This window comes from Camellia sinensis, chromosome 7 (assembly GCF_055761805.1).
Source record: "Camellia sinensis isolate YWXY chromosome 7, ASM5576180v1, whole genome shotgun sequence".
Classification (NCBI taxonomy): Eukaryota; Viridiplantae; Streptophyta; class Magnoliopsida; order Ericales; family Theaceae; genus Camellia; species Camellia sinensis.
Genome location: NC_138967.1, coordinates 122899096 through 122906157, shown reverse-complemented (window position 1 = coordinate 122906157; position 7062 = coordinate 122899096). Strand labels below are relative to the sequence as shown.

Genomic DNA, 7062 nt, shown 5'->3' with positions numbered 1-7062 from the left:
GAGGGGTATATGTAATTTTCCCATCTTTGGAAATGAAAACAAAATTCAGGATGAAGTAGATCTGCTTGTTTTGATAATTTTGATCAGTTAATCTTTGCAAGATTTCCATTCCAATGCTTAAATCAACTCAAATAGTCCCTATGCTACACCTCTTGAAATAACATCGTATTATTCTTTTTTTGTCCTAATAAAAGTACTTCCAAAATGCTAACCTAGCATGCATGCCTACACCGTCACTTCCTATATGTGCATTGCAAAATTAAAACATTTTTATTTTCAGGGTGAAGTTGTTTCAAGTATCAAAGTTTCCGTAAAAATATCCACACAACATGTCGAAGTCAATCTCTCTGAAGTAAAAGGGTACGAGAAACATGTCATCGTTGAACTTATGCAAGAAACAATCAACAGATTAGCCAAGAAAGCTTTGCACTGCAACAAAGATAATTGTCGAGGTATACCTCTTTTTGCTTCTTTTTTTTTTTTTTTCGTTTTTGTTTTCGAAAGCACAAAACACTTTTTCAAATTGTCAATATAATTTTTTTGCAGTGATCATTCTATATGAAGCAGACAAACTATCCGCAGATGCATTACTGTATATAAAGTGGCAATTAGGGAGACATAAAGGGTGCAGTAAGGTCTTCTTTTGTTGCTCCGATGCCTCAAAGCTTCAGCCAATAATGTCTCTTTGCACCGTTGTTAAACTACTTCCACCTTCGAATGAGGAAGTGAGAACCGCTTGTTACGATTAAATTACAGTAACTTTTTGCGCTATAATTTTCTCCTAAAATGATTAAATCCTTTTCTCCTTTCGTTACTTAGATTGTTGAAGTTTTGGAATTCATAGCGAAACAAGAAGGGATTGAATTGCCTCACCAATTAGCGGATAAGATTGCTATCAACGCTAAGAACAATCTACGACAGGCCATACGCTCATTGGAGGCCACTTGGCAAGCAAAGTAATGATAGCTTCAATTATTTTAAGCTACATATAATTTGTTATACATATCTATGCTTCAAAATCAATATTTTTCCTGTGTTTACTTCTCCTTTTCGTCTTCTGTGTTTTATGTGTTTTGTGATGATGTACGTGCAGTTCTGCCCTAACTGAAGATCAAGAAATTATGATTGGTTGGGAAGGCGATATCGCAAACATCGCCAAAAACATAGTAGAAGAGCAGAGCCCAAAACAGTAAGTTGTTCCATTGCCAAATTAGAGCATAGGACTAGGACTGCAAACTTGCATAGCTCGAAGCATAGGACTAGGGCTGCAAACTAGCCAAGCTCAAGTCCAGCTTAAAAAATTCAGTTTGAGCTCAGCCCGTCAAATATTTGAGAAACTTAAGCTTGGCTCGAGTCAACATGATTACATAAACAAGTCGAGTTTGAGTTTCAAAAAAAAAAAAAAAACTTTATATTAAGGGAAAGAAAATATGAACAAAATATAAATAAGTAAAAAATGCTGATATTAAAAATAAATTTAACAATCAAATATGGAACTTTACTTAAACACCAAATGTACATAAGGAAAATTAAATAAAATAATAACAATATATGTGATATAGGATTAAAAAAATTATTTATTCATATTTTTTGTGTTCACGAGCCTTATCGAGCTGAGCTTGATATCGAGCCGAGCTTGAGTCTACTTAAGCTTAGGTCGATTACTAAATGAGCTTAAAAATTGAACTCAAGCTCATTCATATAATAAACGAGTCGAGCTCGAACTGTTCATGAACAACTTGATTCATTTGCAACCATAAGGATAACCATCAAACCATTCTTTGATTTTTGCTTTCGAAAAAGTAATTTAACATATTTATCTGTCTACGTAGGCTATATGTCATACGTGGAAAGCTTCAAAATCTTATAGAGCATAATGTGTGCCCCTCGTTTATCATCGATGTAAGAGTTTCCTCATCTTCCTCATCCTCTTACATAGCTATATAGGTTGGGAAATTTCACTAATGAAGTCTCCTAATAAGCAGGCTTTGGTGAGAGAACTGAAGAAGTGCTCGGCTGACGAATTCCAGGAACAAATCGACAGTTTATACGACGAATACAAGGTATGAACTACAAAGCATCAACTAGCCAATTCCTATTTCCAAGGGTCTTTGTTTCAAATATATGAAATTGGTAAAGCTATAATAATTCTACCATTCTTTTTTTCTTGAACCCAGAAAACTGCACGAAAACGAGATGAGGACTCGCTTAAAAGACATAAGGATCCAGTGAAGAAGAATCTCCACCATTTCATGAGAATTGAAGGTAAAGAAACAATCAATACAAATGACGAACACGTTTTCTGTTTTGGATTTGATAATCTCTTGCAAGATGAGATGAAACAAAGCTTTGAGTGTTAGGTCGTATGATTTTTTTTTTCCTTCCTAATTCAAGTCAAACAAAATTGCATATATTTTGTCCTCATGAGGCATTATTTTAGCAGAATTCTCATGCACTAAATCATCCGCTTTGGGATAACTAGAGGTGACAACCTTTGTTTTAATAGTAATTCTACATACCAAGAAATTTTTTTCGTGAAAATCATCACAAAGACTTTTCCGGTCATACAGTGACAGTTTCCAGATATTTTTGTGATACACTTCTCATTCTCTATAGTATTTTTGTTGTTTTAAACATAGATTCAGCAGGGGTCTAGACATGGGAAACAACTTTTTTTTTTTTTGTGGCTAGTATATTGTCCAACTGAAACTCTTGAAAAAATTGCTTTGCCTTTTATAAATGTTAGGTCCTGAAAGTATAATCCTGTTAATAGCAAATATGTTTTCCGCCATCATACTACCACAGCCACCGCTACTCTCACTCCTACCAGCTACCACCATAGCAATTACTAATACATTAATTTCAAGGACACAACTAAAAAGTGATTGTTTGTCAAATCCTGCACACATATGTGCCAATATAATCATTACCTGGAAAAGTAACTATTCATCATATATGAAAATTATTGTAGTTGCTTGTGTTTAAACTTTTTGTAGTGTATATATATAGGAGTGCATATGTATGTAAGATATAGAATAAACTCACTCACCAAGAAAGGGTGCACGATGAAGAACTGATTGGAATGCTGAATAGTAGTCAGCATAGAGTATAACAACCTAACATCACTCAACCCACATCGATTCTGATTGCAGCACATATCACAAAGCAGAAAATATGCCATTATGAAATGGCAAAGCCAAGTGATGGAGGATGGCAACCGGTGGTTCGAAGACATGGCAGAAGAGGAGTTTGGAATAGTAGGATGAACGTGTCTATCCACTCTATTTTTGTGGACAATCTACCCGAAACCATGTGAGCTATAGGGCTATATTCAATATTTTCCAAATATGGTGTTGTGGTTGATACTTTCATTCCGAACAAGAGGAGGAAAATGACAAGATCCCGGTTTGGTTTGTTAGGTATACTTGTTTATTGCTGCATACATGGCTATTCAAAAAGCCAATGGGCTCTGGTGCGATGATAAAGCACTAAAGGTTAAAATGGCATATTACGGTAAGGAATATGGTTCGAAACATAAGGTTGGACCATCAACGCAGCCTAGAAAGTTTGCAGCGGAGCCTAACAGAACTCACGTGGGATACCAAGGCAAGAGATCTTTCGCGGAGGTGGTGAGTGGCAAGGCAGCAGGACCTAACACCTCCTGCATTATCAAAGCCTCTGAGGAAGGGAATGGCTGGTTATATGAGAGTGTCATAGCCAGGTTAAAGCCATTATTCATTGTGGAAGACTTCAAGAAAGAATTAGAAAGAAGAGATCTTGAGGAAGTTCAAGTAAGAGCCGGTGGTGGAAGAGATTCGATGTTAACATTTCAATCTCAGGAGATTATGAAGGACAAACTCTTGTTAATGAAGATTTGGCTAAATGAATGGTGTGATTCAGTCCTCGAATGGAAACAGTGGATGTCTATTACCCAAGAACAACTTGTTTGGCTTAGTTGTTATGGGGTTCCACTAAATCTTTGGAGTTGTAACACTTTCATTAACATTGGTAAGATGTGGGGTATTGTGACTGCTGTGGATGAGGATACTCGCAATTTAAATCATTTTCAATATGGAAAAGTGCAGATTGCAACAAACTTTATGGCTCCCATTAATCAAACCCTCAGTTTAGAATGCAAGGGTGTTCTTTACCCAGTTAGGGTGTGCAAGGAACAAATCATTATCATAAAAGATTTGCAGGTGCCTGGTCTCAGCAATTCATCTGAAGAGTTCTCCGGTGGAACCCGAAATAGTAATCTTGTAAAAGTAGGCACCCAGTTTGCAGAGAGAGGGAGGAAGTTTGAGGAAGGGGATGATCATGTAACAATGGAAGCACATGATAGCAGCAACATCATGGCGGAAGATGACCAGCTCAGAGACGCTTCGATGGTGGCTGAATCAGCTCTACAGGAAGGCATGTCAGAAGCAAACGGCTACGTGTGTCAGGAGAGCTCTGCACGACTGCTGATGAGTCCCAAGATGAGAGCCGTTGATGAGGGCGGGAGGACTGAAATTGAAATTCAAAATTCTGGATCGATTAAAACTCTGTGTGGGCCTGATAACATGGGCCAAGGGATTAGTCTAATAGTGGACCTGAATTCGGCCCATGAATGTAATGGATCAGATGCGGCTCCAATCTTGGATAACTTGGTTGTCGGCCCAAGCAGGATAGCTCCTCTCACTGCTGGGCTGGTTCCTATAAATATTTGCAGCTCAATCTTACATACTGCTCCGATGATCCTAAGTGTAGGAGCTTTGGATCATCCCCAACCTAAGCAAACCAAGGAGCTGTGTGTTACCAGCTCATCCCCAAAATGTTCCAGCTTTCAGAGGAAAGATACAAGAAGGAAGCTTCGGGTTGGTCCTTCTAGCTTCGGGAAAGCGACTCTGAACCTGTGTAAGGGAGCTGTCTTCTGATCTTCAGCTGCTGCCATCTCACTCTCAATGGCAAGCAAGTCCAGTAGAGGGAGTTTCGCTTTGTCTGAGCCGGAAGCTACCTTGGCTTTGGGTAAAGCTCTTGGCATTGATTTTGAAGGAAAGGATGAGGAGGTTTTAAGCAAATTAAAGCAGCTGGAAGCTATCGATCTGGAGAAGGCTAGAGCTCGGGTTGGGGATGCCAACTAGGTTACTGCTGGCAGGGAATTAAGAGTGCAAATTTGTCTACATGAAGATTCAATCATGGAATATAAGAGGGATTGATGAAGCTGAGGTAGGCATAGGTCTCATAAGATCCATAGGTCTCATAAAAAGTTTGCAGTTTGGAGTGTTTGTGAATTTCTGCAGTTTGGAGTTTGGGTGAAACATGGGAGGTGGTAATCTGTGTCAAGGAGTTTGAGGCAAGGAGTTCAAGAGCTGTGTATGTTTTGTTGTAGAGGTGTATTGCTCCAAATCTGTTATTGCTTCAGAGCTGCTCCAGAGAAGTTTGCTTTGGTTTGCATTGGGTTGTTCAGAGATGCTTCAGAGATGTTGTTCTGATGAAGCTGCATTGGGTTGTTCAGAGCTGCTCCAGAAATGTTTAGCTTCGAGGTGCCTGGGTCAGAGTTGCTGTTGTGCATTATATAGTAGAGTTAGAGGTGTTTGCTGAGTAAGAGTTGTCTGTCTGTGTGTTTTTCAGGTGTATTGGAGATAAGTTGGTGTGTTGTTTGATGAAACCTCACTGCTTGTCCTGTATTTTTCTGTAGTTACCTCTGTTTTGGTTTGGATTGGTCTCTCACCAATTCTCTTTCTGTTCCAGGTTTTGTTGATGTCTTTTTGCATTTATGGTGATTCTTTTCATCAATAAAACTCTTATTTTGCTGATCAAAAAAAGGACACAACTAAACATCATAAAAACATTTTCTGTAGAAAATAGTTTTTGAAAAAAAAAAATTAGTAAAAAATATTTGGGTAAACTTCATTTTACCCCCTGTGTTTTGGTGCGGATTACCCATGACATTTGGAAATCACCATATAGCTCCCACGTGATTTGTGGACCAAAGTGCACCATTTACTTTTCCATCCAAATTAACAGACTGTGAGCTTCGCATGCCTATGACAAGTGTAAGCTATATTTTAAGACTAAAATACCCCTTACACATCTTTAAATTTACAAAAGCTTGCCATTTTCTTCCTCCTTATTTTTCAACCATTTTTCATTCTCTCACTATTTCTCTCCCATGAAAATCCCCATTAATTGATCATCCTACCACTCCATTTTCTCTCTCTACCGTTATAAAAGTAATTTTAGTTTAATTATAATAATTATTACAATATATATATACATATACATATAGCTATAGTGGGTTGGAAGTTGGTAATGACAACAATGGGAGAAGATAAGCTCTAAATCAACAAAGAAGTCATTGAAAAAAAAAAAAAAAACATTACAGGAAAACCAAACCCTCCTTAATAAAACCAGGCTCTACACCCACCACTACTCACTTTCATCAAAACCCAACCAAGACCCACTTTCTCAGGTTCGTGATTTTGGAATTGGTATTGGGTTTTGATTTCTCAAGTTCTTGAATTTTCGCTCAACTTCTAGAAAAATTGAGTTCTTTAGTACATTTAATTTGTGATTCACATCACTACCCTGTTTAGTTATATAGATTAGGGTTTTCCTATCCTTCAATCTCCTGTGATAAAACCACAAATGCAATTGCCGATCCGAAAGCCCTAACTTCACTGACAGCTTTGCTCTCAAACCCTCTTTGTCCCCTTCTCTCTCTACAATTTCTCTCTCCAAAAACTAGGGTTCGGAAGATCAAATTCTACAAAGCAGCCCCATTTGAGCAGATCAATTCCATTAAAAACTAGGGCATCGAGATTTGGTAATTGATTTCAGACTATTTGGTATTGATGAAGAAAGAAAGGAAAGAATACGAATTCCTTTAAGTCATTTATAGAGACGTAATGTATATAGATATACACATATAGTTGATACATACTTACAGGTTTAATTTAAAGATAGAAGAACAAGAAGATGAGGGTATAATGATCAATTTATTACATGTTTTGTTAACAAAAGTTAGCGTGCATTTTAGTCCACAAATTACATGCAAGTTATGTGGTGATTTCCAAATGT

General features: G+C 37.5%; 1 long non-coding RNA gene and 1 other non-coding gene across 2 annotated transcripts; both read left to right on the top strand.

Annotated features, from left to right (window-relative positions):
- Nucleotides 1–323: 323 nt before the first annotated feature.
- LOC114267095 (uncharacterized) lies at nt 324–950 on the top strand. Its single transcript, XR_014334715.1, has 3 exons — nt 324–452; nt 547–725; nt 820–950. It is a non-coding gene; the product is annotated as an uncharacterized LOC114267095 (long non-coding RNA).
- A 143-nt stretch (nt 951–1093) lies between these two features.
- LOC114284567 (uncharacterized) lies at nt 1094–2063 on the top strand. Its single transcript, XR_014334716.1, has 3 exons — nt 1094–1189; nt 1833–1902; nt 1986–2063. It is a non-coding gene; the product is annotated as an uncharacterized LOC114284567 (transcript).
- The last annotated feature ends 4999 nt before the right edge of the window (nt 2064–7062 follow it).